The 27,726-nt window shown below is 48.5% G+C and overlaps 28 non-coding genes and 5 pseudogenes across 28 annotated transcripts; 8 read left to right on the forward strand and 25 right to left on the reverse strand.

Annotated features, from left to right (window-relative positions):
• Positions 1-65: 65 nt before the first annotated feature.
• Positions 66-229, reverse strand: LOC135028856 (U1 spliceosomal RNA). The gene has a single exon (XR_010225083.1). It is a non-coding gene; the product is annotated as a U1 spliceosomal RNA (small nuclear RNA).
• Positions 230-927: 698 nt separating this feature from the next.
• Positions 928-1,063, reverse strand: LOC135029083 (U1 spliceosomal RNA; annotated as a pseudogene).
• A 152-nt stretch (positions 1,064-1,215) lies between these two features.
• LOC135029041 (U1 spliceosomal RNA) lies at positions 1,216-1,379 on the reverse strand. The gene has a single exon (XR_010225255.1). It is a non-coding gene; the product is annotated as a U1 spliceosomal RNA (small nuclear RNA).
• Positions 1,380-4,618: 3,239 nt separating this feature from the next.
• Positions 4,619-4,782, reverse strand: LOC135028842 (U1 spliceosomal RNA). Its single transcript, XR_010225069.1, has one exon. It is a non-coding gene; the product is annotated as a U1 spliceosomal RNA (small nuclear RNA).
• Positions 4,783-5,452: 670 nt separating this feature from the next.
• On the reverse strand, positions 5,453-5,615 carry LOC135029141 (U1 spliceosomal RNA). The gene has a single exon (XR_010225318.1). It is a non-coding gene; the product is annotated as a U1 spliceosomal RNA (small nuclear RNA).
• Positions 5,616-5,763: 148 nt separating this feature from the next.
• Positions 5,764-5,927, reverse strand: LOC135028848 (U1 spliceosomal RNA). Its single transcript, XR_010225075.1, has one exon. It is a non-coding gene; the product is annotated as a U1 spliceosomal RNA (small nuclear RNA).
• Positions 5,928-6,622: 695 nt separating this feature from the next.
• Positions 6,623-6,764, reverse strand: LOC135029108 (U1 spliceosomal RNA; annotated as a pseudogene).
• Positions 6,765-6,916: 152 nt separating this feature from the next.
• Positions 6,917-7,080, reverse strand: LOC135028809 (U1 spliceosomal RNA). The gene has a single exon (XR_010225037.1). It is a non-coding gene; the product is annotated as a U1 spliceosomal RNA (small nuclear RNA).
• Positions 7,081-7,773: 693 nt separating this feature from the next.
• On the reverse strand, positions 7,774-7,915 carry LOC135029048 (U1 spliceosomal RNA; annotated as a pseudogene).
• A 152-nt stretch (positions 7,916-8,067) lies between these two features.
• Positions 8,068-8,231, reverse strand: LOC135028844 (U1 spliceosomal RNA). The gene has a single exon (XR_010225071.1). It is a non-coding gene; the product is annotated as a U1 spliceosomal RNA (small nuclear RNA).
• Positions 8,232-8,902: 671 nt separating this feature from the next.
• On the reverse strand, positions 8,903-9,065 carry LOC135029091 (U1 spliceosomal RNA). The gene has a single exon (XR_010225283.1). It is a non-coding gene; the product is annotated as a U1 spliceosomal RNA (small nuclear RNA).
• Positions 9,066-9,217: 152 nt separating this feature from the next.
• LOC135028803 (U1 spliceosomal RNA) lies at positions 9,218-9,381 on the reverse strand. The gene has a single exon (XR_010225031.1). It is a non-coding gene; the product is annotated as a U1 spliceosomal RNA (small nuclear RNA).
• A 671-nt stretch (positions 9,382-10,052) lies between these two features.
• LOC135029031 (U1 spliceosomal RNA) lies at positions 10,053-10,215 on the reverse strand. Its single transcript, XR_010225246.1, has one exon. It is a non-coding gene; the product is annotated as a U1 spliceosomal RNA (small nuclear RNA).
• Positions 10,216-10,359: 144 nt separating this feature from the next.
• Positions 10,360-10,475, forward strand: LOC135029154 (U5 spliceosomal RNA). Its single transcript, XR_010225328.1, has one exon. It is a non-coding gene; the product is annotated as a U5 spliceosomal RNA (small nuclear RNA).
• Positions 10,476-10,745: 270 nt separating this feature from the next.
• Positions 10,746-10,861, forward strand: LOC135029149 (U5 spliceosomal RNA). Its single transcript, XR_010225323.1, has one exon. It is a non-coding gene; the product is annotated as a U5 spliceosomal RNA (small nuclear RNA).
• A 286-nt stretch (positions 10,862-11,147) lies between these two features.
• LOC135029162 (U5 spliceosomal RNA) lies at positions 11,148-11,263 on the forward strand. Its single transcript, XR_010225336.1, has one exon. It is a non-coding gene; the product is annotated as a U5 spliceosomal RNA (small nuclear RNA).
• Positions 11,264-11,537: 274 nt separating this feature from the next.
• On the forward strand, positions 11,538-11,653 carry LOC135029176 (U5 spliceosomal RNA). The gene has a single exon (XR_010225349.1). It is a non-coding gene; the product is annotated as a U5 spliceosomal RNA (small nuclear RNA).
• Positions 11,654-16,591: 4,938 nt separating this feature from the next.
• On the reverse strand, positions 16,592-16,755 carry LOC135028843 (U1 spliceosomal RNA). The gene has a single exon (XR_010225070.1). It is a non-coding gene; the product is annotated as a U1 spliceosomal RNA (small nuclear RNA).
• Positions 16,756-17,425: 670 nt separating this feature from the next.
• LOC135029142 (U1 spliceosomal RNA) lies at positions 17,426-17,588 on the reverse strand. Its single transcript, XR_010225319.1, has one exon. It is a non-coding gene; the product is annotated as a U1 spliceosomal RNA (small nuclear RNA).
• Positions 17,589-17,736: 148 nt separating this feature from the next.
• Positions 17,737-17,900, reverse strand: LOC135028849 (U1 spliceosomal RNA). Its single transcript, XR_010225076.1, has one exon. It is a non-coding gene; the product is annotated as a U1 spliceosomal RNA (small nuclear RNA).
• Positions 17,901-18,595: 695 nt separating this feature from the next.
• Positions 18,596-18,737, reverse strand: LOC135029114 (U1 spliceosomal RNA; annotated as a pseudogene).
• A 152-nt stretch (positions 18,738-18,889) lies between these two features.
• LOC135028846 (U1 spliceosomal RNA) lies at positions 18,890-19,053 on the reverse strand. Its single transcript, XR_010225073.1, has one exon. It is a non-coding gene; the product is annotated as a U1 spliceosomal RNA (small nuclear RNA).
• Positions 19,054-19,746: 693 nt separating this feature from the next.
• Positions 19,747-19,888, reverse strand: LOC135029049 (U1 spliceosomal RNA; annotated as a pseudogene).
• A 152-nt stretch (positions 19,889-20,040) lies between these two features.
• On the reverse strand, positions 20,041-20,204 carry LOC135028804 (U1 spliceosomal RNA). The gene has a single exon (XR_010225032.1). It is a non-coding gene; the product is annotated as a U1 spliceosomal RNA (small nuclear RNA).
• A 615-nt stretch (positions 20,205-20,819) lies between these two features.
• Positions 20,820-20,982, reverse strand: LOC135029044 (U1 spliceosomal RNA). The gene has a single exon (XR_010225258.1). It is a non-coding gene; the product is annotated as a U1 spliceosomal RNA (small nuclear RNA).
• A 152-nt stretch (positions 20,983-21,134) lies between these two features.
• LOC135028940 (U1 spliceosomal RNA) lies at positions 21,135-21,298 on the reverse strand. Its single transcript, XR_010225164.1, has one exon. It is a non-coding gene; the product is annotated as a U1 spliceosomal RNA (small nuclear RNA).
• A 672-nt stretch (positions 21,299-21,970) lies between these two features.
• Positions 21,971-22,133, reverse strand: LOC135029111 (U1 spliceosomal RNA). Its single transcript, XR_010225298.1, has one exon. It is a non-coding gene; the product is annotated as a U1 spliceosomal RNA (small nuclear RNA).
• Positions 22,134-22,285: 152 nt separating this feature from the next.
• On the reverse strand, positions 22,286-22,449 carry LOC135028807 (U1 spliceosomal RNA). Its single transcript, XR_010225035.1, has one exon. It is a non-coding gene; the product is annotated as a U1 spliceosomal RNA (small nuclear RNA).
• Positions 22,450-23,120: 671 nt separating this feature from the next.
• Positions 23,121-23,283, reverse strand: LOC135029032 (U1 spliceosomal RNA). The gene has a single exon (XR_010225247.1). It is a non-coding gene; the product is annotated as a U1 spliceosomal RNA (small nuclear RNA).
• Positions 23,284-23,427: 144 nt separating this feature from the next.
• Positions 23,428-23,543, forward strand: LOC135029156 (U5 spliceosomal RNA). The gene has a single exon (XR_010225330.1). It is a non-coding gene; the product is annotated as a U5 spliceosomal RNA (small nuclear RNA).
• Positions 23,544-23,813: 270 nt separating this feature from the next.
• LOC135029150 (U5 spliceosomal RNA) lies at positions 23,814-23,929 on the forward strand. The gene has a single exon (XR_010225324.1). It is a non-coding gene; the product is annotated as a U5 spliceosomal RNA (small nuclear RNA).
• Positions 23,930-24,215: 286 nt separating this feature from the next.
• On the forward strand, positions 24,216-24,331 carry LOC135029147 (U5 spliceosomal RNA). The gene has a single exon (XR_010225321.1). It is a non-coding gene; the product is annotated as a U5 spliceosomal RNA (small nuclear RNA).
• Positions 24,332-24,605: 274 nt separating this feature from the next.
• On the forward strand, positions 24,606-24,721 carry LOC135029177 (U5 spliceosomal RNA). Its single transcript, XR_010225350.1, has one exon. It is a non-coding gene; the product is annotated as a U5 spliceosomal RNA (small nuclear RNA).
• The last annotated feature ends 3,005 nt before the right edge of the window (positions 24,722-27,726 follow it).

Consider the following 27,726-nt stretch of genomic DNA (forward strand, 5'->3'; position numbering starts at 1 on the left):
TCGAAAGAAGAACAAGGCTAGAGGAAGATCTGAGACAAAGAAATCTGACTTTTTCCAGAGCTGGCCAGAGGAAAGCACAAACACAGTCCCCCACTACCACAAATAATGCAGTCGAGTTTCCCACATTTGGGGAAATCACAGGGGTCAGCATACCCAGAATGCAATGAATGAACCTCACCCTGGGAGAACAATCTTCATGACCATGGTATCGCCTATGCAAAATAAGTATGATTTGGGATAGGGCTGGGGAGGGCCGCTGCTCAGGCACATCTCTGTCAAGTAAAGGAGATTCAACTGAGGCAGCACAAGGGAACTCTCATCTGGGGACAACAACTGCAGGGAGAACACATATTTTCAGATGAACATGTGAGGGCAGAAGGCTGCCTAATACTGAAGCACCCCCAAACAACAAACCAAATGCAACAACTAGTGCAAGCATTCCTGGGGGAAGGCCTGCAGCAGATGGATTTGCATATGGTGATGTCATCCAAGCAGTGGGTCAAAGTTGGCTTCAACCCTCGTCTGCATATGAAAAGAGAAAAGGGGCGTGCAGGGCATGGCGGCCTTTTGCAGCGCTTGGATGACCCCTAGTTTGCATTACACACCTCCTCCCTCCTTCGGTGTGGGGCTCATGTTGGCTATGCCCCAGCCCCTGAAGCATTCAAGCTGATTTCTTGCAGCAGCTGGGCACTGTAACTGCTCCAGAGCTACTCTGTAAGGCAAGTAAAAGGGTGTGGGCCCTGCAGCACTACCTGTAGTTCGCATTGTGCGTTGGAAGGCACGAAGTAAGCAGACGGGAGAAGTCAGGATAGTGCGCAAGGGCATAGAAGGGAGCGGCTCAAGAAAAGAGAAGTGGAAACAGACAGCAAACTAGGCTGGAGAGAGACCTGAGACAAAGAGATCTGAATTATACGAGTGCCGACGAGGGGAAACACAAATTATGCAGTCAAGTTTCCCACATTTGGGGAAATCGCAGGAGCAGCACACCCAGAGTGCAATGGTTGAGCCTTGCCCTGGGAGAAGCACCTTCATGATCATAGTATCTCACCTGGCAGGTAAGTAGGAGTTGGGCTAGAGCTGGGGAGGGTCGCTGCTCGGGTTCCCCCCTGTGAAGTGAAGGAGATCCAACTGAAGCAGCACAAGGGAACTCTCGAAAGAAGAACAAGGCTAGAGGAAGATCTGAGACAAAGAAATCTGACTTTTACCAGAGCTGACCAGAGGAAAGCACAAACACAGTCCCCCACTACCACAAATAATGCAGTCGAGTTTCCCACATTTGGGAAAATCACAGGGGTCAGCATACCCAGAATGCAATGAATGAACCTCACCCTGGGAGAACAATCTTCATGACCATGGTATCTCCTATGCAAAATAAGTATGATTTGGGATAGGGCTGGTGAGGGCCGCTGCTCAGGCACATCTCTGTCAAAGTAAAGGAGATTCAACTGAGGCAGCACAAGGGAACTCTCATCTGGGGACAACAACTGCAGGGAGACCACATCTTTTCAGATGAACATGGGAGGGCGGAAGGCTGCCTAATACTGAAGCACCATCAAATATCAAACCATGGCCCTCATTCCGAGTTGATCGCTCGCAAGGCGATTTTAGCAGAGTTACACACGCTAAGCCGCCGCCTACTGGGAGTGAATCTTAGCTTCTTAAAATTGCGACCGATGTATTCGCAATATTGCGATTACAAACTACTTAGCAGTTTCAGAGTAGCTTCAGACTTACTCGGCATCTGCGATCAGTTCAGTGCTTGTCGTTCCTGGTTTGACGTCACAAACACTCCCAGAGTTCGCCCAGACACTCCCCCGTTTCTCCGGCCACTCCTGTGTTTTTTCCGGAAACTGTAGCGTTTTTTCCCACACGCCCATAAAACGGCCTGTTTCCGCCCAGTAACACCCATTTCCTGTCAATCACATTACGATCGCCGGAGCGAAGAAAAAGCCGTGAGTAAAAATACTTTCTTCATTGTAAAATTACTTGGCGCAGTCGCAGTGCGAATATTGCGCATGCGTACTAAGCAGAATTTCACTGCGATGCGATGAAATTTACAGAGCGAACGACTCGGAATGAGGGCCCATATGCAACAACTAGTACAAGCACTCCTGGGGGATGGTCTGCAGCAGACGGATTTGCATACGGTGATGTTATCCAAGCAGTGGGCCAAAGTTGACTGGAACCCTCATCTGCATATGAAAAGAGAAAAGGGGCATGCAGGGCATGGCGGCCTTTTGCAGTGCTTGGATGACCCCTAGTTCGCATTAAACACCCCCACCCTCCTTTGGTGTGGGGCTCATGTTGGCCATGCCCCATCCCCTGATGCATTCAAGCTGATTTCTTGCAGCAGCTGGGCACTGTAACAGCTCCAGAGCTGTTCTGTAAGGCAAGTAAAAGGGTGTGGGCCCTGCAGCACCACCTGTTGTTCGCATTGTGCGTTGGAAGGCACAAATTAAGCAGACGGGAGGAGAAGTCAGGATAGTGCGCAAGGGCATTCTTTTCTCTTAGTCCGGGGGCAAGGCTTCAAAATGGGGTCTGCAATGGAGGAGACACAGGGGGCGTGGTCACAGCAGCTTTTCTCTACAGTCTGCACCAGCAGGAGCCTACACCATTTTTTATGATCACGCTGAACTGCAGTGCGACTGCAATTACAGCATGGTCAAGAAGGGAGGCGTCATGCTGGGTGGCCATGCCCTGTCACTGTGCAGGAGCCAGCACCGCTCACACACTAGTCCCCGGGTGCAGCCCCCAACCCCCGGGACACCCGGAGCAACAAAATGTAGATTCAGGCCACCAGGCCACGCCCCTACCTATGAAACCATGCCTCCTTTTTACCATTGCGCTGTTTATCTGCGCGCACTGCATTACAATCTCCCTCGCCACCTCTCTGGGTGTCACCAGTGATAGTGACACCTCTGCCATGCTTGTAGCAGCTGGTCCTAAGATCTACGCCTCAAGCCCTGAGTGTTTGCCCTTGTGACTTGTTGATCATCATAGCGAAGCAGATGCTTACAGAAAACTGCAGGGGCTTAGATTGAAAATAAAAAAAATTGATGGGTATAAGGTAGAGAGGAGCGGGTTCGGTTCTCCGAGAACCGAATTCCCCACGAACTCCACGTGGTTTACACTGGTCCGAGGCAGGCTCGGTTGTTCCCGCCTGACTCGGAAAACCTGAACAAGGGAAAATGTCATCATCCCGCTGTCAGATTCTCGTGAGATTCGGATTCCATATAAAGAGCTGCGCGTTGCTGCCATTTTTACTCGTGCATTGAAGAGAGAGCGGAGAGGACGTGGCTATGTTCTCTCAGTGGAAATCTCAATATCAGTGCTCAGTATCAGTGGTTACTTATTGCTGCTCAGTAATACTAGTAGTGTGTCTCTCCTGCTCAGTGTCAGTTCTCAGTAGTATCCTCATCAGTGCTCAGTATCACTGCTCATTGTCTTGTGCTGCATTGTGGTGCTCAGCATACTACAGTACATTACTAATAGTCCAGTGCTGCATCTTGCTGCTCAGTGTCAGTTCTAGTATCCTCATCAGTGCTCACTATCACTGCTCATTGCATTGTGGTGTTCTGTATACTACAGTAACATAGTAATATAGTATATATAGAGGAGCGGGTTCGGTTCTCCGAGAACCGAATTCCCGACGAACTCCACGTGGTTTACACTGGTCCGAGGCAGGCTCGGTTGTTCCCGCCTGACTCGGAAAACCTGAACAAGGGAAAATGTCATCATCCCGCTGTCGGATTCTCGCGAGATTCGGATTCCATATAAAGAGCTGCGCGTTGCCGCCATTTTTACTCGTGCATTGAAGAGAGAGCGGAGAGGACGTGGCTATGTTCTCTCAGTGGAAATCTCAATATCAGTGCTCAGTATCAGTGGTTACTTATTGCTGCTCAGTAATACTAGTAGTGTGTCTCTCCTGCTCAGTGTCAGTTCTCAGTAGTATCCTCATCAGTGCTCAGTATCACTGCTCATTGTCTTGTGCTGCATTGTGGTGCTCAGCATACTACAGTACATTACTAATAGTCCAGTGCTGCATCTTGCTGCTCAGTGTCAGTTCTAGTATCCTCATCAGTGCTCACTATCACTGCTCATTACATTGTGGTGTTCTGTATACTACAGTAACATAGTAATATAGTAACATATGGTAACATAGTTTTTGAGGTTGAATAGAGGCAAATTGCCCATCGTGTTCAACATGTTTTAAGTTGTGATGATTCTACATACTTGCTGAATAATGTTTTATGACTAGTTAGCTACTATAACTCATGTTACCCCCGGATTAACCATGTTGATATTTTAAGTATTATAACCTTGGATAGCTTTTTCATTAAGAAATGTATCCATTCCTTTTTTAAATCCAATTACAGAGTCCGCCATTACCACCTTCCCTGGCAGGGAATTCCACATCCTGATTGCCCTAACAGTGAAGATCATAGTATCTCACCTGGCAGGTAAGTAGGAGTTGGGCTAGAGCTGTGGAGGATTGCTGCTCGGCACTCCCTGTCAAGTGAAGGAGATCCAACTGAGGCAGCACAAGGGAACTCTCGAAAGAAGAACAAGGCTAGAGGAAGATCGGAGACAAAGAAATCTGACTTTTACCAGAGCTGACCAGAGGAAAGCACAAACACAGTCCCCCACTACCACAAATAATGCAGTCGAGTTTCCCACATTTGGGGAAATCACAGGGGTCAGCATACCCAGAGTGCAATGAATGAACCTCACCATGGGAGAACAATCTTCATGACCATGGTATCTCCTATGCAAAATAAGTATGATTTGGGATAGGGCTGGGGAGGGCCGCTGCTCAGGCACATCTCTGTCAAGTAAAGGAGATTCAACTGAGGCAGCACAAGGGAACTCTCATCTGGGGACAATAACTGCAGGGAGAACACATATTTTCAGATGAACATGGGAGGGCAGAAGGCTGCCTAATACTGAAGCACCCCCAAACAACAAACCAAATGCAACTACTAGTGCAAGCATTCCTGGGGGAAGGCCTGCAGCAGACGGATTTGCATATGGTGATGTCATCCAAGCAGTGGGTCAAAGTTGGCTTCAACCCTCGTCTGCATATGAAAAAAAAAAAGGGGTGTGCAGGGCATGGCGGCCTTTTGCGGCGCTTGGATGACCCCTAGTTCGCATTAAACACCTCCACCCTCCTTCGGTGTGGGGCTCATGTTGGCTATGCCCCAGCCCCTGAAGCATTCAAGCTGATTTCTTGCAGCAGCTGGGCACTGTAACAGCTCCAGAGCTGCTCTGTAAAGCAAGTAAAAGGGTGTGGGCCCTGCAGCACTACCTGTAGTTTGCATTGTGCGTTGGAAGGCACAAAGTAAGCAGACGGGGAAGTCAGGATAGTGCACAAGGGCATAGAAGGGAGCGGCTCAAGAAAAGAGAAGTGGAAACAGACAGCAAACTAGGCTGGAGAGAGACCTGAGACAAAGAGATCTGAATTATACGAGAGCCGACCAGAGGAAACACAAATTATGTAATCAAGTGTCCCACATTTGGGGAAATCGTAGGAGCAGCACACCCAGAGTGCATTGGGTGAGCCTTGCCCTGGGAGAAGCACCTTCCTGATCATAGTATCTCACCTGGCAGGTAAGAGTTGGGCTAGAGCTGGGGAGGGTCGCTGTACGGGCACCCCCCTGTCAAGTGAAGGAGATCCAACTGAGGCAGCACAAGGAAACTCTCGAAAAAAGAACAAGGCTAGATGAAGATCTGAGACATAGAAATCTGACTTTTACCAGAGCTGACCAGAGGAAAGCACAAACACAGTCCCCCACTACAACAAATAATGCAGTCGAGTTTCCCACATTTGGGGAAATCACAGGGGTCAGCATACCCAGAATGCAATGAATGAACCTCACCCTGGGAGAACAATCTTCATGATAATGGTATCTCCTATGCAAAATAAGTATGATTTGGGATAGGGCTGGGGAGGGCCGCTGCTCAGGCACATCTCTGTCAAGTAAAGGAGATTCAACTGAGGCAGCACAAGGGAACTCTCATCTGGGGACAACAACTGCAGGGAGAACACATATTTTCAGATGAAAATGGGAGAGCAGAAGGCTGCCTAATACTGAAGCACCCCCAAACAACAAACCAAATGCAACAACTAGTACAAGCATTCCTGGGAAAAGGTCTGCAGAAGACGGATTTGCATACGGTGATGTCATCCAAGCAGTGGGCCAAAGTTGGCTGGAACCCTCATCTGCATATGAAAAGAGAAAAGGGGTATGCAGGGCATGGCGGCCTTTTGCGGTGCTTGGATGACCCTTAGTTTGCATTAAACACCTCCACCCTCCGTCGGTGTGGGGCTCATGTTGGCTATGCCCCAGCCCCTGAAGCATTCAAGCTGATTTCTTGCAGCAGCTGGGCACTGTAACAGCTCCAGAGCTGCTCTGTAAGGCAAGTAAAAGGGTGTGGGCCCTGCAGCACTACCTGTAGTTTGCATTGTGCATTGGAAGGCACAAAGTAAGCAGACAGGAGGAGATGTCAGGATAGTCCACAAGGGTATAGAAGGGAGGGGCTTAAGAAAAAAGAAGTGGAAACAGACAGCAAACTAGGCTGGAGAGAGACCTGAGACAAAGAGATCTGAATTATATGAGAGCCGACCAGGGGAAACACAAATTATGCAGTCAAGTTTCCCACATTTGGGGAAATCGCAGGGGCAGCACACCCAGAGTGCATTGGGTGAGCCTTGCCCTGGGAGAAGCACCTACATGATCATAGTATCTCACCTGGCAGGTAAGTAGGAGTTGGGCTAGAGCTGGGGAGGGTCGCTGCTCGGGCACCCCCCTGTCAAGTGAAGGAGATCCAACTGAGGCAGCACAAGGGAACTCTCGAAAGAAGAACAAGGCTAGAGGAAGATCTGAGACAAAGAAATCTGACTTTTACCAGAGCTGACCAGAGGAAAGCACAAACACAGTCCCCCACTACCACAAATAATGCAGTTGAGTTTCCCACATTTGGGGAAATCACAGGGGTCAGCATACCCAGAATGCAATGAATGAACCAAACCCTGGGAGAACAATCTTCATGACCATGGTATCTCCTATGCAAAATAAGTATGATTTGGGATAGGGCTGGGGAGGGCCGCTGCTCAGGCACATCTCTGTCAAGTAAAGGAGATTCAACTGAGGCAGCACAAGGGAACTCTCATCTGGGGACAACAACTGCAGGGAGAACACATATTTTCAGATGAACATGGGAGGGCAGAAGGCTGCCTAATACTGAAGCACCCCCAAACAACAAACCAAATGCAACAACTAGTAAAAGCATTCCTGGGAGAAGGTCTGCAGAAGACGGATTTGCATACGGTGATGTCATCCAAGCAGTGGGCCAAAGTTGGCTGGAACCCTCATCTGCATATGAAAAGAGAATAAGGGTTATGCAGGGAATGGCGGCCTTTTGCGGCGTTTGGATGACCCCTAGTTCTCATTAAACACCTCCATTCTCCTTCGGTGTGGGGCTCATGTTGGCTATGCCCCAGCCCCTGAAGTATTCAAGCTGATTTCTTGCAGCAGCTGGGCACTGTAACAGCTCCAGAGCTGCTCTGTAAGGCAAGTAAAAGGGTGTGGGCCCTGCAGCACTACCTGTAGTTCGCATTGTGCGTTGGAAGGCACAAAGTAAGCAGACGGGAGAAGTCAGGATAGTGCGCAAGGGCATAGAAGGGAGCGGCTCAAGAAAAGAGAAGTGGAAACAGGCAGCAAACTAGGCTGGAGAGAGACCTGAGACAAAGAGATCTAAATTATACGAGAGCCGACCAGGGGAAACACAAATTATGCAGTCAAGTGTCCCACATTTGGGGAAATCGCAGGAGCAGCACACCCAGAGTGCAATGGGTGAGCCTTGCCCTGGGAGAAGCACCTTCATGATCATAGTATCTCACCTGGCAGGTAAGTAGGAGTTGGGCTAGAGCTGGGGAGGGTTGCTGCTCGGGTACCCCCCTGTCAAGTGAAGGAGATCCAACTGAGGCAGCACAAGGGAACTCTCGAAAGAAGAACAAGGCTAGAGGAAAATCTGAGACAAAGAAATCTGACTTTTACCAGAGCTGACCAGAGGAAAGCACAAACACAGTCCCCCACTACCACAAATAATGCAGTCGAGTTTCCCACATTTGGGGAAATCACAGGGATCAGCATACCCAAAATGCAATGAATGAACCTCACCCTCGGAGAACAATCTTCATGACCATGGTATCTCCTATGCAAAATAAGTATGATTTGGGATAGGGCTGGGGAGGGCCGCTGCTCAGGCACATCTCTGTCAAGTAAAGGAGATTCAACTGAGGCAGCACAAGGGAACTCCCATCTGGGGACAACAACTGCAGGGAGAACACATATTTTCAGATGAACATGAGAGGGCAGAAGGCTGCCTAATACTGAAGCACCCCCAAACAACAAACCAAATGCAACAACTAGTGCAAGCATTCCTGGGGGAAGGCCTGCCGCAGATGGATTTGCATATGGTGATGTCATCCAAGCAGTGGGTCAAAGTTGGCTTCAACCCTCGTCTGCATATGAAAAGAGAAAAGGGGCGTGCAGGGCATGGCGGCCTTTTGCGGCGCTTGGATGACCCCTAGTTCGCATTACACACCTCCACCCTCCTTCGGTGTGGGGCTCATGTTGGCTATGCCCCAGCCCCTGAAGCATTCAAGCTGATTTCTTGCAGCAGCTGGGCACTGTAACTGCTCCAGAGCTGCTCTGTAAGGCAAGTAAAAGGGTGTGGGCCCTGCAGCACTACCTGTAGTTTGCATTGTGCGTTGGAAGGCACGAAGTAAGCAGACGGGAGAAGTCAGGATAGTGCGCAAGGGCATAGAAGGGAGCGGCTCAAGAAAAGAGAAGTGGAAACAGACAGCAAACTAGGCTGGAGAGAGACCTGAGACAAAGAGATCTGAATTATACGAGAGCCGACCAGGGGAAACACAAATTATGCAGTCAAGTTTCCCACATTTGGGGAAATCGCAGGGGCAGCACATCCAGAGTGCAATGGGTGAGCCTTGCCCTGGGAGAAGCACCTTCATGATTATAGTATCTCACCTGGCAGGTAAGTAGAAGTTGGGCTAGAGCTGGGGAGGGTCGCTGCTCGGGCACCCCCCTGTCAAGTGAAGGAGAACCAACTGAGGCAGCACAAGGGAACTCTCGAAAGAAGAACAAGGCTAGAGGAAGAACTGAAACAAAGAAATCTGACTTTTAAAAGAGCTGACAAGAGGAAAGCACAAACACAGTCCCCCACTACCACAAATAATGCAGTTGAGTTTCCCACATTTGGGGAAATCACAGGGGTCAGCATACCCAGAATGCAATGAATGAACCTCACCCTGGGAGAACAATCTTCAAGACCATGGTCTCTCCTATGCAAAATAAGTATGATTTGGGATAGGGCTGGGGAGGGCCGCTGCTCAGGCACATCTCTGTCAAGTAAAGGAGATTCAACTGAGGCAGCACAAGGGAACTCTCATCTGGGGACAACAACTGCAGGGAGAACACATATTTTCAGATGAACATGGGAGGGCAGAAGGCTGCCTAATACTGAAGCACCCCCAAACAACAAACCAAATGCAACAACTAGTGCAAGCATTCCTGGGGGAAGGCCTGCAGCAGATGGATTTGCATATGGTGATGCCATCCAAGCAGTGGGTCAAAGTTGGCTTCAACCCTCGTCTGCATATGAAAAGAGAAAAGGGGCGTGCAGGGCATGGCGGCCTTTTGCGGCGCTTGGATGACCCCTAGTTCGCATTACACACCTCCACCCTCCTTCGGTGTGGGGCTCATGTTGGCTATGCCCCAGCCCCTGAAGCATTCAAGCTGATTTCTTGCAGCAGCTGGGCACTGTAACTGCTCCAGAGCTGCTCTGTAAGGCAAGTAAAAGGGTGTGGGCCCTGCAGCACTACCTGTAGTTTGCATTGTGCGTTGGAAGGCACGAAGTAAGCAGACGGGAGAAGTCAGGATAGTGCGCAAGGGCATAGAAGGGAGCGGCTCAAGAAAAGAGAAGTGGAAACAGACAGCAAACTAGGCTGGAGAGAGACCTGAGACAAAGAGATCTGAATTATACGAGAGCCGACCAGGGGAAACACAAATTATGCAGTCAAGTTTCCCACATTTGGGGAAATCGCAGAAGCAGCACACCCAGAGTGCAATGGGTGAGCCTTGCCCTGGGAGAAGCACCTTCATGATCATAGTATCTCACCTGGCAGGTAAGTAGGAGTTGGGCTAGAGCTGGGGAGGGTCGCTGCTCGAGCATCCCCCTGTCAAGTAAAGGAGATTCAACTGAGGCAGCACAAGGGAACTCTCATCTGGGGACAACAACTGCAGGGAGAACACATATTTTCAGATAAAAATCTTGGTCATGCTCTGGTTTCTCTTCAGAACGAACAAATCTTTCGCCTTTTACTAAAGATTTCCGTGGAGAGGAGCAAAACCGAGTTTTATCTCAATTTTTGCATGCCCCATCTTTTTGGGGTTTCTTTTATCGGTTTAAAGATAGAATGAGTGTGCTTTAATGTAAGCTCATTTGCATAGAAATGACAGTAAATGTTTGTTTCTTTTCAAACAGAACTTTCTTGACCATGCTACTTGCTTGAAAGATCTGGGAGCACATGGAATACAGTACAAACCATGCTTATAGCAAGGAGAAGACAGGTGAGAAATCTGCTTTCTTTCAAATTGGGCGCTCACTTTGATCTGAATGAGGACTGCTGGCACGGCACTCAGGCGACAGGTGGAATCTTGGTCATGCTCTGGTTTCTCTTCAGAACGAACAAATCTTTCGCCTTTTACTAAAGATTTCCGTGGAGAGGAGCAAAACTGAGTTTTATCTCAATTTTTGCATGCCCCATATTATTGGGGTTTCTTTTATCGGATTAAAGACAGAACGAGTGTGCTTTCTTGTTAGCTTTAATGTAAGTTTATTTGCATAACAATGACAATAAATGTCTGTTTCTTTTCAAGCAGAACTTTCTTGACCATACTAATTGCTTGAAAGATCTGGGAGCACATGAAAAAGAGTACAAACCATGCTTATAGCAAGGGGAAGCCTGGTGAGAAATCTGCTTTCTTTCTTTCAAATTGGGTGCTCACTTTGAGCTGAATGAGGACTGCTGGCATGGCACTCAGGCGACAGGTGGAATCTTGGTCATGCTCTGGTTTCTCTTCAGAACGAACAAATCTTTCGCCTTTTACTAAAGATTTCCGTGGAGAGGAGCAAAACTGAGTTTTATCTAAATTTTTGCATGCCCCGTCTTATTGGGGTTTCTTTTATCAGTTTAAAGATAGAACGAGTGTGCTTTAATGTAAGCTCATTTGCGTAGAAATGACAGTAAATGTTTGTTTCTTTTCAAACAGAACTTTCTTGACTATACTAATTGCTTGAAAGATCTGGGAGCACATGGAAAAGAGTACAAACCATGTTTATAGCAAGGGGAAGCCTGGTGAGAAATCTGCTTTCTTTCATTCAAATTGGGTGCTCACTTTGAGCTGAATGAGAACTGCTGGCATGGCACTCAGGCGACAGGTGGAATCTTGGTCATGCTCTGGTTTCTCTTCAGAACTAACAAATATTTCGCCTTTTATTAAAGATTTCCGTGGAGAGGAGCAAAACTGAGTTTTATCTCAATTTTTGCATGCCCCATATTATTGGGGTTTCTTTTATCAGTTTAAAGACAGAACGAGTGTGCTTTCTTGTTAGCTTTAATGTAAGTTTATTTGCATAACAATGACAGTAAATGTTTGTTTCTTTTCAAACAGAACTTTCTTGACCATGCTACTTGCTTGAAAGATCTGGGAGCACATGGAAAACAGTACAAACCATGCAGTATCACAAGAAGATAGAGCAAAATTGAGGACACGTCAACAATTTCTGCCGAAGGTGGTTCATCTTTCCACATGGTGCCTTTGGCCACTGACACCTTCGTTGAGTCAAAGTCTCTGGCTGTGGTCAGAACTTTGAAAATTTATGTCACCAGAACGGTTCAGATTAGGAAAACAGAGGCTCTGTTTGTCCTGTATGCTCCCAACATGATTGGGTGTCCTGCTTCCATGCAGACCATTATGCGCTGGATCTGTGGTAAGATTCAGCATGCTCATTCCACGGCAGGATTGCCGTTACTGAATTAGGTGAAGACCCATTCTACTAGAAAGGTGGGTTCATCCTGGGCAGCTGGTCGGGGAGTCTCGGCATTGCAACTTTGCCGAGCAGCTATTTAGTAAACACTTTTGCTAAGTTTTACAAGTTTGATACCTTGGCTGATGATAACCTCAAGTTGGGTCATTCGGTGCTGCAGAGTCGTACGCACTCTCCCACCCGTTCAAGAGCTTTGGTATAACCCCATGGTTCTTAATGTGACCCCAGCATCCTCTAGGTCGTATGAGAAAATAGGATTTTAATACCTACCGGTAAATCCTTTTCTCTTAGTACGTAGAGGATGCTGGGCACCCGTCCCAGTCCATACTGTGTCTGCAGTTATTACTTGTGGTTATACACATGTTGTGTTACGGTTCTGGTCAGCTTTTTGCTGCAATTGTTCATGCCGTTGGCTTGTGTTCTGTTGAATGCCACGTTCTGCGGCATGCTTAAGGTGTGAGCTGGTAAGATGCTCACCTTAGTTTAACAATAAATCCTTTCCTCGAAATGTCCGTCTCCCTGGGCACAGTTCCTATAACTGGAGTCTGGAGGAGGGGCATAGAGGGAGGAGCCAGTTCACACCCTTTGAAAGTCTTAAAGTGCCCATGTCTCTTGCGGATCCCGTCTATACCCCATTATTCTTAATGTGACCCCAGCATCCTCTACGGACTAAGAGAAAAGGATGCCCTTGTGTACTATCCTGACTTCTCCTCCCGTCTGCTTACTTTGTGCCTTCCAACGCACAATGCGAACTACAGGTGGTGCTGCAGGGCCCACACCCTTTTACTTGCCTTACAGAGCAGCTCTGGAGCTGTTACAGTGCCCAGCTGCTGCAAGAAATCAGCATGAATGCTTCAGGGGATGGGGCATGGCCAACATGAGCCCCACACCAAAGGAGGGTGGGGGTGTTTAATGCGAACTAGGGGTCATCCAAGCACTGCAAAAGGCCGCCATGCCCTGCATGCCCCTTTTCTCTTTTTATATGCAGATGAGAGTTCCAGCCAACTTTGGCCCACTGCTTGGATGACATCACCGTATGCAAATCCGTCTGCTGCAGACCTTCCCCCAGGAATGCTTGTACTAGTTGTTGGATATGGTTTGATATTTGATGGTGCTTCAGTATTAGGCAGCCTTCCGCCCTCCCATGTTCATCTGAAAAGATGTGGTCTCCCTGCAGTTGTTGTCCCCAGACGAGAGTTCCCTTGTGCTTCCTCAGTTGAATCTCCTTAACTTGACGGGGGAGGGGCTGCCCGAGCTGCCACCCTCCCCAGCCCTATCCCAACTCATACTTATTTTACATATTAGATCTCTTGATCATGAAGATTGTTCTCACAGGGTGAGGTTCATCCATTATATTTTAAAATAGGAAGGTACAAATTACATATTTGAATTGCATCTATGTGCTGGATTCAAATGTCCCCCCCCCCCTTCCTTTCTCAATTGTGCCCGTCAGCAGCTATTCTAAGGTTGCTGCCAATGGGTGTGACACATTAATTTCTTCTGTGGGGTACACTGGACTCCACAAGGATTCACATTGGGGTGTAGAGTAGGATCTTGATCTGAGGCACCAACCGGCTCAAAGCTTTTGACTGTTCCCAAGAAGCTCAGTGCATTCTCCTCTATAACCCCGCTTCCATGAACAGGGAGCTCAGTTTGTAGTTGGTGCCTTCAGTAGCAGGCCAATTAACAGGGGCCTGCCTCAGGCAGCCTATTCTTAGCTATTAATTTTGACAAGAAAAGAAGAACTTGTTTTATGAGAATCTACAAGGGCTGCAGCAGGCTAGGTCTAATAGACATCTTTACTGCAGCTTCATCACTCCCAGCGGCGCTGTATACTCCCGTGCCCTGGTTGCTGGGTCACTGCAGCGGAGGCTCCGGTTTCATCCTAAGGTCAGTCACACACACACCACCCTTCCGGATCACGAGGCCGCTGATGAAGGGGAGCGAGGCCGTAGGGGGTGGGCCGTGTGCGCACTGCGGTGGACACTGATTACTGGGCAGCCGCTCCACTAGCCACCAGGTACAGTTAAGGAGCACAGGTCTGGGGTTTTTTCTCCTATATTAACCCAATTTTGTACTGCCCGCAGCGCATTGTGATAGGTAATAGGGCCTGATTCAGGTTGGATTGCAATCACAATAAGCGATCCAACTGCAAAAATTGCTAAGAGCATACGCATGTGCCTGCATTTTCTGCGGCACCCCGCAGAGAATGTGATCGCCTCTGCCTGTCAATCGGGGCGGGGAAGGGGGGGAGAGGTGGGTCAGCAACACTCCATTTCCAAGTCAGGGATGGAGCGGTGCGGGGGCAAGGCTTCAAAATGGGGTCTGCAACGGAGGAGACACAGGGGGCGTGGTCACAGCGGCTGTATGACATCACATTCAGCCGCTGTGATCACAAAAATGGTGGCGGCTTCCTGCGCGCACATACAGTCTGCACCAGCAGGAGCCTACACCATTTTTTATGATCACGCTGAACTGCAGTGCGACTGCAATTACAGCATGGTCAAGAAGGGAGGCGTCATGCTGGGTGGCCATGCCCTGTCACTGTGCAGGAGCCAGCACCGCTCACACACTAGTCCCCGGGTGCAGCCCCCAACCCCCGGGACACCCGGAGCAACAAAATGTAGATTCAGGCCACCAGGCCACGCCCCTACCTATGAAACCATGCCTCCTTTTTACCATTGCGCTGCTTATCTGCGCGCACTGCATTACAATCTCCCTCGCCACCTCTCTGGGTGTCACCAGTGATAGTGACACCTCTGCCATGCTTGTAGCAGCTGGTCCTAAGATCTACGCCTCAAACCCTGAGTGTTTGCCCTTGTGACTTGTTGATCATCATAGCGAAGCAGATGCTTACAGAAAACTGCAGGGGCTTAGATTGAAAATAAAAAAATTGATGGGTATAAGGTAGAGAGGAGCGGGTTCGGTTCTCCGAGAACCGAATTCCCCACGAACTCCACGTGGTTTACACTGGTCCGAGGCTGGCTCGGTTGTTCCCGCCTGACTCGGAAAACCTGAACAAGGGAAAATGTCATCATCCCGCTGTCGGATTCTCGCGAGATTCGGATTCCATATAAAGAGCTGCGCGTTGCTGCCATTTTTACTCGTGCATTGAAGAGAGAGCGGAGAGGACGTGGCTATGTTCTCTCAGTGGAAATCTCAATATCAGTGCTCAGTATCAGTGGTTACTTATTGCTGCTCAGTAATACTAGTAGTGTGTCTCTCCTGCTCAGTGTCAGTTCTCAGTAGTATCCTCATCAGTGCTCAGTATCACTGCTCATTGTCTTGTGCTGCATTGTGGTGCTCAGCATACTACAGTACATTACTAATAGTCCAGTGCTGCATCTTGCTGCTCAGTGTCAGTTCTAATATCCTCATCAGTGCTCACTATCACTGCTCATTGCATTGTGGTGTTCTGTATACTACAGTAACATAGTAATATAGTATATATAGAGGAGCGGGTTCGGTTCTCCGAGAACCGAATTCCCGACGAACTCCACGTGGTTTACACTGGTCCGAGGCAGGCTCGGTTGTTCCCGCCTGACTCGGAAAACCTGAACAAGGGAAAATGTCATCATCCCGCTGTCGGATTCTCGCGAGATTCGGATTCCATATAAAGAGCTGCGCGTTGCCGCCATTTTTACTCGTGCATTGAAGAGAGAGCGGAGAGGACGTGGCTATGTTCTCTCAGTGGAAATCTCAATATCAGTGCTCAGTATCAGTGGTTACTTATTGCTGCTCAGTAATACTAGTAGTGTGTCTCTCCTGCTCAGTGTCAGTTCTCAGTAGTATCCTCATCAGTGCTCAGTATCACTGCTCATTGTCTTGTGCTGCATTGTGGTGCTCAGCATACTACAGTACATTACTAATAGTCCAGTGCTGCATCTTGCTGCTCAGTGTCAGTTCTAGTATCCTCATCAGTGCTCACTATCACTGCTCATTACATTGTGGTGTTCTGTATACTACAGTAACATAGTAATATAGTAACATATGGCAACATAGTTTTTGAGGTTGAATAGAGGCAAATTGCCCATCGTGTTCAACCTGTTTTAAGTTGTGATGATTCTACATACTTGCTGAATAATGTTTTATGACTAGTTAGCTACTATAACTCATGTTACCCCCGGATTAACCATGTTGATATTTTAAGTATTATAACCTTGGATAGCTTTTTCATTCAGAAATGTATCCATTCCTTTTTTAAATCCAATTACAGAGTCCGCCATTACCACCTTCCCTGGCAGGGAATTCCACATCCTGATTGCCCTAACAGTGAAGATCATAGTATCTCACCTGGCAGGTAAGTAGGAGTTGGGCTAGAGCTGTGGAGGATTGCTGCTCGGGCACTCCCTGTCAAGTGAAGGAGATCCAACTGAGGCAGCACAAGGGAACTCTCGAAAGAAGAACAAGGCTAGAGGAAGATCGGAGACAAAGAAATCTGACTTATACCAGAGCTGACCAGAGGAAAGCACAAACACAGTCCCCCACTACCACAAATAATGCAGTCGAGTTTCCCACATTTGGGGAAATCACAGGGGTCAGCATACCCAGAGTGCAATGAATGAACCTCACCATGGGAGAACAATCTTCATGACCATGGTATCTCCTATGCAAAATAAGTATGATTTGGGATAGGGCTGGGGAGGGCCGCTGCTCAGGCACATCTCTGTCAAGTAAAGGAGATTCAACTGAGGCAGCACAAGGGAACTCTCATCTGGGGACAATAACTGCAGGGAGAACACATATTTTCAGATGAACATGGGAGGGCAGAAGGCTGCCTAATACTGAAGCACCCCCAAACAACAAACCAAATGCAACTACTAGTGCAAGCATTCCTGGGGGAAGGCCTGCAGCAGACGGATTTGCATATGGTGATGTCATCCAAGCAGTGGGTCAAAGTTGGCTTCAACCCTCGTCTGCATATGAAAATAAAAAAGGGGTGTGCAGGGCATGGCGGCCTTTTGCGGCGCTTGGATGACCCCTAGTTCGCATTAAACACCTCCACCCTCCTTCGGTGTGGGGCTCATGTTGGCTATGCCCCAGCCCCTGAAGCATTCAAGCTGATTTCTTGCAGCAGCTGGGCACTGTAACAGCTCCAGAGCTGCTCTGTAAAGCAAGTAAAAGGGTGTGGGCCCTGCAGCACTACCTGTAGTTTGCATTGTGCGTTGGAAGGCACAAAGTAAGCAGACGGGGAAGTCAGGATAGTGCACAAGGGCATAGAAGGGAGCGGCTCAAGAAAAGAGAAGTGGAAACAGACAGCAAACTAGGCTGGAGAGAGACCTGAGACAAAGAGATCTGAATTATACGAGAGCCGACCAGAGGAAACACAAATTATGTAATCAAGTGTCCCACATTTGGGGAAATCGTAGGAGCAGCACACCCAGAGTGCATTGGGTGAGCCTTGCCCTGGGAGAAGCACCTTCCTGATCATAGTATCTCACCTGGCAGGTAAGAGTTGGGCTAGAGCTGGGGAGGGTCGCTGTACGGGCACCCCCCTGTCAAGTGAAGGAGATCCAACTGAGGCAGCACAAGGAAACTCTCGAAAAAAGAACAAGGCTAGATGAAGATCTGAGACATAGAAATCTGACTTTTACCAGAGCTGACCAGAGGAAAGCACAAACACAGTCCCCCACTACAACAAATAATGCAGTCGAGTTTCCCACATTTGGGGAAATCACAGGGGTCAGCATACCCAGAATGCAATGAATGAACCTCACCCTGGGAGAACAATCTTCATGATAATGGTATCTCCTATGCAAAATAAGTATGATTTGGGATAGGGCTGGGGAGGGCCGCTGCTCAGGCACATCTCTGTCAAGTAAAGGAGATTCAACTGAGGCAGCACAAGGGAACTCTCATCTGGGGACAACAACTGCAGGGAGAACACATATTTTCAGATGAAAATGGGAGAGCAGAAGGCTGCCTAATACTGAAGCACCCCCAAACAACAAACCAAATGCAACAACTAGTACAAGCATTCCTGGGAAAAGGTCTGCAGAAGACGGATTTGCATACGGTGATGTCATCCAAGCAGTGGGCCAAAGTTGGCTGGAACCCTCATCTGCCTATGAAAAGAGAAAAGGGGTATGCAGGGCATGGCGGCCTTTTGCGGTGCTTGGATGACCCTTAGTTTGCATTAAACACCTCCACCCTCCGTCGGTGTGGGGCTCATGTTGGCTATGCCCCAGCCCCTGAAGCATTCAAGCTGATTTCTTGCAGCAGCTGGGCACTGTAACAGCTCCAGAGCTGCTCTGTAAGGCAAGTAAAAGGGTGTGGGCCCTGCAGCACTACCTGTAGTTTGCATTGTGCATTGGAAGGCACAAAGTAAGCAGACAGGAGGAGATGTCAGGATAGTCCACAAGAGTATAGAAGGGAGGGGCTTAAGAAAAAAGAAGTGGAAACAGACAGCAAACTAGGCTGGAGAGAGACCTGAGACAAAGAGATCTGAATTATATGAGAGCCGACCAGGGGAAACACAAATTATGCAGTCAAGTTTCCCACATTTGGGGAAATCGCAGGGGCAGCACACCCAGAGTGCATTGGGTGAGCCTTGCCCTGGGAGAAGCACTTACATGATCATAGTATCTCACCTGGCAGGTAAGTAGGAGTTGGGCTAGAGCTGGGGAGGGTCGCTGCTCGGGCACCCCCCTGTCAAGTGAAGGAGATCCAACTGAGGCAGCACAAGGGAACTCTCGAAAGAAGAACAAGGCTAGAGGAAGATCTGAGACAAAGAAATCTGACTTTTACCAGAGCTGACCAGAGGAAAGCACAAACACAGTCCCCCACTACCACAAATAATGCAGTTGAGTTTCCCACATCTGGGGAAATCACAGGGGTCAGCATACCCAGAATGCAATGAATGAACCTAACCCTGGGAGAACAATCTTCATGACCATGGTATCTCCTATGCAAAATAAGTATGATTTGGGATAGGGCTGGGGAGGGCCGCTGCTCAGGCACATCTCTGTCAAGTAAAGGAGATTCAACTGAGGCAGCACAAGGGAACTCTCATCTGGGGACAACAACTGCAGGGAGAACACATATTTTCAGATGAACATGGGAGGGCAGAAGGCTGCCTAATACTGAAGCACCCCCAAACAACAAACCAAATGCAACAACTAGTAAAAGCATTCCTGGGAGAAGGTCTGCAGAAGACGGATTTGCATACGGTGATGTCATCCAAGCAGTGGGCCAAAGTTGGCTGGAACCCTCATCTGCATATGAAAAGAGAATAAGGGTTATGCAGGGAATGGCGGCCTTTTGCGGCGCTTGGATGACCCCTAGTTCTCATTAAACACCTCCATTCTCCTTCGGTGTGGGGCTCATGTTGGCTATGCCCCAGCCCCTGAAGTATTCAAGCTGATTTCTTGCAGCAGCTGGGCACTGTAACAGCTCCAGAGCTGCTCTGTAAGGCAAGTAAAAGGGTGTGGGCCCTGCAGCACTACCTGTAGTTCGCATTGTGCGTTGGAAGGCACAAAGTAAGCAGACGGGAGAAGTCAGGATAGTGCGCAAGGGCATAGAAGGGAGCGGCTCAAGAAAAGAGAAGTGGAAACAGGCAGCAAACTAGGCTGGAGAGAGACCTGAGACAAAGAGATCTAAATTATACGAGAGCCGACCAGGGGAAACACAAATTATGCAGTCAAGTGTCCCACATTTGGGGAAATCGCAGGAGCAGCACACCCAGAGTGCAATGGGTGAGCCTTGCCCTGGGAGAAGCACCTTCATGATCATAGTATCTCACCTGGCAGGTAAGTAGGAGTTGGGCTAGAGCTGGGGAGGGTTGCTGCTCGGGTACCCCCCTGTCAAGTGAAGGAGATCCAACTGAGGCAGCACAAGGGAACTCTCGAAAGAAGAACAAGGCTAGAGGAAAATCTGAGACAAAGAAATCTGACTTTTACCAGAGCTGACCAGAGGAAAGCACAAACACAGTCCCCCACTACCACAAATAATGCAGTCGAGTTTCCCACATTTGGGGAAATCACAGGGGTCAGCATACCCAAAATGCAATGAATGAACCTCACCCTCGGAGAACAATCTTCATGACCATGGTATCTCCTATGCAAAATAAGTATGATTTGGGATAGGGCTGGGGAGGGCCGCTGCTCAGGCACATCTCTGTCAAGTAAAGGAGATTCAACTGAGGCAGCACAAGGGAACTCCCATCTGGGGACAACAACTGCAGGGAGAACACATATTTTCAGATGAACATGGGAGGGCAGAAGGCTGCCTAATACTGAAGCACCCCCAAACAACAAACCAAATGCAACAACTAGTACAAGCATTCCTGGGGGAAGTTCTGCAGAAGACGGATTTGCATACGGTGATGTCATCCAAGCAGTGGGCCAAAGTTGGCTGGAACCCTCATCTGCATATGAAAAGAGAAAAGGGGTATGCAGGGCATGGCGGCCTTTTGCGGCGCTTGGATGACCCTTAGTTCGCATTAAACACCCCCACCCTCCTTCGGTGTGGGGCTCATGTTGGCTATGCCCCAGCCCCTGAAGCATTCAAGCTGATTTCTTGCAGCAGCTGGGCACTGTAACAGCTCCAGAGCTGCTCTGTACGGCAAGTAAAAGGGTGTGGGCCCTGCAGCACTACCTGTAGTTTGCATTGTGCATTGGAAGGCACTTAAGAATAGAGAAGTGGAAACAGACAGCAAACTAGGCTGGAGAGAGACCTGAGACAAAGAGATCTGAATTATACGAGAGCCGACCAGGGGAAACACAAATTATGCAGTCAAGTTTCCCACATTTGGGGAAATCGCAGGAGCAGCACACCCAGAGTGCAATGGGTGAGCCTTGCCCTGGGAGAAGCACCTACGTGATCATAGTATCTCACCTGGCAGGTAAGTAGGAGTTGGGCTAGAGCTGGGGAGGGTCGCTGCTCGGGTACCCCCCTGTCAAGTGAAGGAGATCCAACTGAGGCAGCACAAGGGAATTCTCGAAAGAAGAACAAGGCTAGAGGAAGATCTGAGACAAAGAAATCTGACTTTTACCTGAGCTGACCAGAGGAAAACACAAACACAGTCCCCCACTACCACAAATAATGCTGTCGAGTTTCACACATTTGGGGAAATCACAGGGGTCAGCATACCCAGAATGCAATGAATGAACCTCACACTGGGAGAATAATCTTCATGACCATGGTATCTCCTATGCAAAATAAGTATGATTTGGGATAGGGCTGGGGAGGGCCGCTGCTCAGGCACATCTCTGTCAAGTAAAGGAGATTCAACTGAGGCAGCATAAGGGAACTCTCATCTGGGGACAACAACTGCAGGGAGAACACATATTTTCAGATGAACATGGGAGGGCAGAAGGCTGCCTAATACTGAAGCACCCCCAAACAACAAACCAAATGCAACAACTAGTGCAAGCATTCCTGGGGGAAGGCCTGCAGCAGATGGATTTGCATATGGTGATGTCATCCAAGCAGTGGGTCAAAGTTGGCTTCAACCCTCGTCTGCATATGAAAAAGAGAAAAGGGGCGTGCAGGGCATGGCGGCCTTTTGCGGCGCTTGGATGACCCCTAGTTCGCATTAAACACCTCCACCCTCCTTTGGTGTGGGGCTCATGTTGGCTATGCCCCAGCCCCTGAAGCATTCAAGCTGATTTCTTGCAGTAGCTGGGCACTGTAACAGCTCCAGAGCTGCTCTGTACGGCAAGTAAAAGGGTGTGGGCCCTGCAGCACTACCTGTAGTTTGCATTGTGCATTGGAAGGCACAAAGTAAGCAGACGGGAGAAGTAAGGATAGTGCGCAAGGCCATAGAATGGAGCGGCTTAAGAAAAGAGAAGTGGAAACAGACAGCAAACTAGGCTGGAGAGAGACCTGAGACAAAGAGATCTGAATTATACGAGAGCCGACCAGGGGAAACACAAATTATGCAGTCAAGTTTCCCACATTTGGGGAAATCGCAGGGGCAGCACATCCAGAGTGCAATGGGTGAGCCTTGCCCTGGGAGAAGCACCTTCATAATTATAGTATCTCACCTGGCAGGTAAGTAGAAGTTGGGCTAGAGCTGGGGAGGGTCGCTGCTCGGGCACCCCCCTGTCAAGTGAAGGAGAACCAACTGAGGCAGCACAAGGGAACTCTCGAAAGAAGAACAAGGCTAGAGGAAGAACTGAAACAAAGAAATCTGACTTTTAAAAGAGCTGACCAGAGGAAAGCACAAACACAGTCCCCCACTACCACAAATAATGCAGTTGAGTTTCCCACATTTGGGGAAATCACAGGGGTCAGCATACCCAGAATGCAATGAATGAACCTCACCCTGGGAGAACAATCTTCAAGACCATGGTCTCTCCTATGCAAAATAAGTATGATTTGGGATAGGGCTGGGGAGGGCCGCTGCTCAGGCACATCTCTGTCAAGTAAAGGAGATTCAACTGAGGCAGCACAAGGGAACTCTCATCTGGGGACAACAACTGCAGGGAGAACACATATTTTCAGATGAACATGGGAGGGCAGAAGGCTGCCTAATACTGAAGCACCCCCAAACAACAAACCAAATGCAACAACTAGTGCAAGCATTCCTGGGGGAAGGCCTGCAGCAGATGGATTTGCATATGGTGATGCCATCCAAGCAGTGGGTCAAAGTTGGCTTCAACCCTCGTCTGCATATGAAAAGAGAAAAGGGGCGTGCAGGGCATGGCGGCCTTTTGCGGCGCTTGGATGACCCCTAGTTCGCATTACACACCTCCACCCTCCTTCGGTGTGGGGCTCATGTTGGCTATGCCCCAGCCCCTGAAGCATTCAAGCTGATTTCTTGCAGCAGCTGGGCACTGTAACTGCTCCAGAGCTGCTCTGTAAGGCAAGTAAAAGGGTGTGGGCCCTGCAGCACTACCTGTAGTTTGCATTGTGCATTGGAAGGCACGAAGTAAGCAGACGGGAGAAGTCAGGATAGTGCGCAAGGGCATAGAAGGGAGCGGCTCAAGAAAAGAGAAGTGGAAACAGACAGCAAACTAGGCTGGAGAGAGACCTGAGACAAAGAGATCTGAATTATACGAGAGCCGACCAGGGGAAACACAAATTATGCAGTCAAGTTTCCCACATTTGGGGAAATCGCAGAAGCAGCACACCCAGAGTGCAATGGGTGAGCCTTGCCCTGGGAGAAGCACCTTCATGATCATAGTATCTCACCTGGCAGGTAAGTAGGAGTTGGGCTAGAGCTGGGGAGGGTCGCTGCTCGAGCATCCCCCTGTCAAGTAAAGGAGATTCAACTGAGGCAGCACAAGGGAACTCTCATCTGGGGACAACAACTGCAGGGAGAACACATATTTTCAGATAAAAATCTTGGTCATGCTCTGGTTTCTCTTCAGAACGAACAAATCTTTCGCCTTTTACTAAAGATTTCCGTGGAGAGGAGCAAAACCGAGTTTTATCTCAATTTTTGCATGCCCCATCTTTTTGGGGTTTCTTTTATCGGTTTAAAGATAGAATGAGTGTGCTTTAATGTAAGCTCATTTGCATAGAAATGACAGTAAATGTTTGTTTCTTTTCAAACAGAACTTTCTTGACCATGCTACTTGCTTGAAAGATCTGGGAGCACATGGAATACAGTACAAACCATGCTTATAGCAAGGAGAAGACAGGTGAGAAATCTGCTTTCTTTCAAATTGGGCGCTCACTTTGATCTGAATGAGGACTGCTGGCACGGCACTCAGGCGACAGGTGGAATCTTGGTCATGCTCTGGTTTCTCTTCAGAACGAACAAATCTTTCGCCTTTTACTAAAGATTTCCGTGGAGAGGAGCAAAACTGAGTTTTATCTCAATTTTTGCATGCCCCATATTATTGGGGTTTCTTTTATCGGATTAAAGACAGAACGAGTGTGCTTTCTTGTTAGCTTTAATGTAAGTTTATTTGCATAACAATGACAATAAATGTCTGTTTCTTTTCAAGCAGAACTTTCTTGACCATACTAATTGCTTGAAAGATCTGGGAGCACATGAAAAAGAGTACAAACCATGCTTATAGCAAGGGGAAGCCTGGTGAGAAATCTGCTTTCTTTCTTTCAAATTGGGTGCTCACTTTGAGCTGAATGAGGACTGCTGGCATGGCACTCAGGCGACAGGTGGAATCTTGGTCATGCTCTGGTTTCTCTTCAGAACGAACAAATCTTTCGCCTTTTACTAAAGATTTCCGTGGAGAGGAGCAAAACTGAGTTTTATCTAAATTTTTGCATGCCCCATCTTATTGGGGTTTCTTTTATCAGTTTAAAGATAGAACGAGTGTGCTTTAATGTAAGCTCATTTGCGTAGAAATGACAGTAAATGTTTGTTTCTTTTCAAACAGAACTTTCTTGACTATACTAATTGCTTGAAAGATCTGGGAGCACATGGAAAAGAGTACAAACCATGTTTATAGCAAGGGGAAGCCTGGTGAGAAATCTGCTTTCTTTCATTCAAATTGGGTGCTCACTTTGAGCTGAATGAGAACTGCTGGCATGGCACTCAGGCGACAGGTGGAATCTTGGTCATGCTCTGGTTTCTCTTCAGAACTAACAAATATTTCGCCTTTTATTAAAGATTTCCGTGGAGAGGAGCAAAACTGAGTTTTATCTCAATTTTTGCATGCCCCATATTATTGGGGTTTCTTTTATCAGTTTAAAGACAGAACGAGTGTGCTTTCTTGTTAGCTTTAATGTAAGTTTATTTGCATAACAATGACAGTAAATGTTTGTTTCTTTTCAAACAGAACTTTCTTGACCATGCTACTTGCTTGAAAGATCTGGGAGCACATGGAAAACAGTACAAACCATGCAGTATCACAAGAAGATAGAGCAGAATTGAGGACACGTCAACAATTTCTGCCGAAGGTGGTTCATCTTTCCACATGGTGCCTTTGGCCACTGACACCTTCGTTGAGTCAAAGTCTCTGGCTGTGGTCAGAACTTTGAAAATTTATGTCACCAGAACGGTTCAGATTAGGAAAACAGAGGCTCTGTTTGTCCTGTATGCTCCCAACATGATTGGGTGTCCTGCTTCCATGCAGACCATTATGCGCTGGATCTGTGGTAAGATTCAGCATGCTCATTCCACGGCAGGATTGCCGTTACTGAATTAGGTGAAGACCCATTCTACTAGAAAGGTGGGTTCATCCTGGGCAGCTGGTCGGGGAGTCTCGGCATTGCAACTTTGCCGAGCAGCTATTTAGTAAACACTTTTGCTAAGTTTTACAAGTTTGATACCTTGGCTGATGATAACCTCAAGTTGGGTCATTCGGTGCTGCAGAGTCGTACGCACTCTCCCACCCGTTCAAGAGCTTTGGTATAACCCCATGGTTCTTAATGTGACCCCAGCATCCTCTAGGTCGTATGAGAAAATAGGATTTTAATACCTACCGGTAAATCCTTTTCTCTTAGTACGTAGAGGATGCTGGGCACCCGTCCCAGTCCATACTGTGTCTGCAGTTATTACTTGTGGTTATACACATGTTGTGTTACGGTTCTGGTCAGCTTTTTGCTGCAATTGTTCATGCCGTTGGCTTGTGTTCTGTTGAATGCCACGTTCTGCGGCATGCTTAAGGTGTGAGCTGGTAAGATGCTCACCTTAGTTTAACAATAAATCCTTTCCTCGAAATGTCCGTCTCCCTGGGCACAGTTCCTATAACTGGAGTCTGGAGGAGGGGCATAGAGGGAGGAGCCAGTTCACACCCTTTGAAAGTCTTAAAGTGCCCATGTCTCTTGCGGATCCCGTCTATACCCCATGGTTCTTAATGTGACCCCAGCATCCTCTACGGACTAAGAGAAAAGGATGCCCTTGTGTACTATCCTGACTTCTCCTCCCGTCTGCTTACTTTGTGCCTTCCAACGCACAATGCGAACTACAGGTGGTGCTGCAGGGCCCACACCCTTTTACTTGCCTTACAGAGCAGCTCTGGAGCTGTTACAGTGCCCAGCTGCTGCAAGAAATCAGCATGAATGCTTCAGGGGATGGGGCATGGCCAACATGAGCCCCACACCAAAGGAGGGTGGGGGTGTTTAATGCGAACTAGGGGTCATCCAAGCACTGCAAAAGGCCGCCATGCCCTGCATGCCCCTTTTCTCTTTTTATATGCAGATGAGAGTTCCAGCCAACTTTGGCCCACTGCTTGGATGACATCACCGTATGCAAATCCGTCTGCTGCAGACCTTCCCCCAGGAATGCTTGTACTAGTTGTTGGATATGGTTTGATATTTGATGGTGCTTCAGTATTAGGCAGCCTTCCGCCCTCCCATGTTCATCTGAAAAGATGTGGTCTCCCTGCAGTTGTTGTCCCCAGACGAGAGTTCCCTTGTGCTTCCTCAGTTGAATCTCCTTAACTTGACGGGGGAGGGGCTGCCCGAGCTGCCACCCTCCCCAGCCCTATCCCAACTCATACTTATTTTACATATTAGATCTCTTGATCATGAAGATTGTTCTCACAGGGTGAGGTTCATCCATTATATTTTAAAATAGGAAGGTACAAATTACATATTTGAATTGCATCTATGTGCTGGATTCAAATGTCCCCCCCCCCCCCCCTTCCTTTCTCAATTGTGCCCGTCAGCAGCTATTCTAAGGTTGCTGCCAATGGGTGTGACACATTAATTTCTTCTGTGGGGTACACTGGACTCCACAAGGATTCACATTGGGGTGTAGAGTAGGATCTTGATCTGAGGCACCAACCGGCTCAAAGCTTTTGACTGTTCCCAAGAAGCTCAGTGCATTCTCCTCTATAACCCCGCTTCCATGAACAGGGAGCTCAGTTTGTAGTTGGTGCCTTCAGTAGCAGGCCAATTAACAGGGGCCTGCCTCAGGCAGCCTATTCTTAGCTATTAATTTTGACAAGAAAAGAAGAACTTGTTTTATGAGAATCTACAAGGGCTGCAGCAGGCTAGGTCTAATAGACATCTTTACTGCAGCTTCATCACTCCCAGCGGCGCTGTATACTCCCGTGCCCTGGTTGCTGGGTCACTGCAGCGGAGGCTCCGGTTTCATCCTAAGGTCTGTCACACACACACCACCCTTCCGGATCACGAGGCCGCTGATGAAGGGGAGCGAGGCCGTAGGGGGTGGGCCGTGTGCGCACTGCGGTGGACACTGATTACTGGGCAGCCGCTCCACTAGCCACCAGGTACAGTTAAGGAGCACAGGTCTGGGGTTTTTTCTCCTATATTAACCCAATTTTGTACTGCCCGCAGCGCATTGTGATAGGTAATAGGGCCTGATTCAGGTTGGATTGCAATCACAATAAGCGATCCAACTGCAAAAATTGCTAAGAGCATACGCATGTGCCTGCATTTTCTGCGGCACCCCGCAGAGAATGTGATCGCCTCTGCCTGTCAATCGGGGCGGGGAAGGGGGGGAGAGGTGGGTCAGCAACACTCCATTTCCAAGTCAGGGATGGAGCGGTGCGGGGGCAAGGCTTCAAAATGGGGTCTGCAACGGAGGAGACACAGGGGGTGTGGTCACAGCGGCTGTATGACATCACATTCAGCCGCTGTGATCACAAAAATGGTGGCGGCTTCCTGCGCGCACATACAGTCTGCACCAGCAGGAGCCTACACCATTTTTTATGATCACGCTGAACTGCAGTGCGACTGCAATTACAGCATGGTCAAGAAGGGAGGCGTCAT

Source organism: Pseudophryne corroboree, unplaced genomic scaffold, assembly GCF_028390025.1.
Source record: "Pseudophryne corroboree isolate aPseCor3 unplaced genomic scaffold, aPseCor3.hap2 scaffold_481, whole genome shotgun sequence".
Classification (NCBI taxonomy): Eukaryota; Metazoa; Chordata; class Amphibia; order Anura; family Myobatrachidae; genus Pseudophryne; species Pseudophryne corroboree.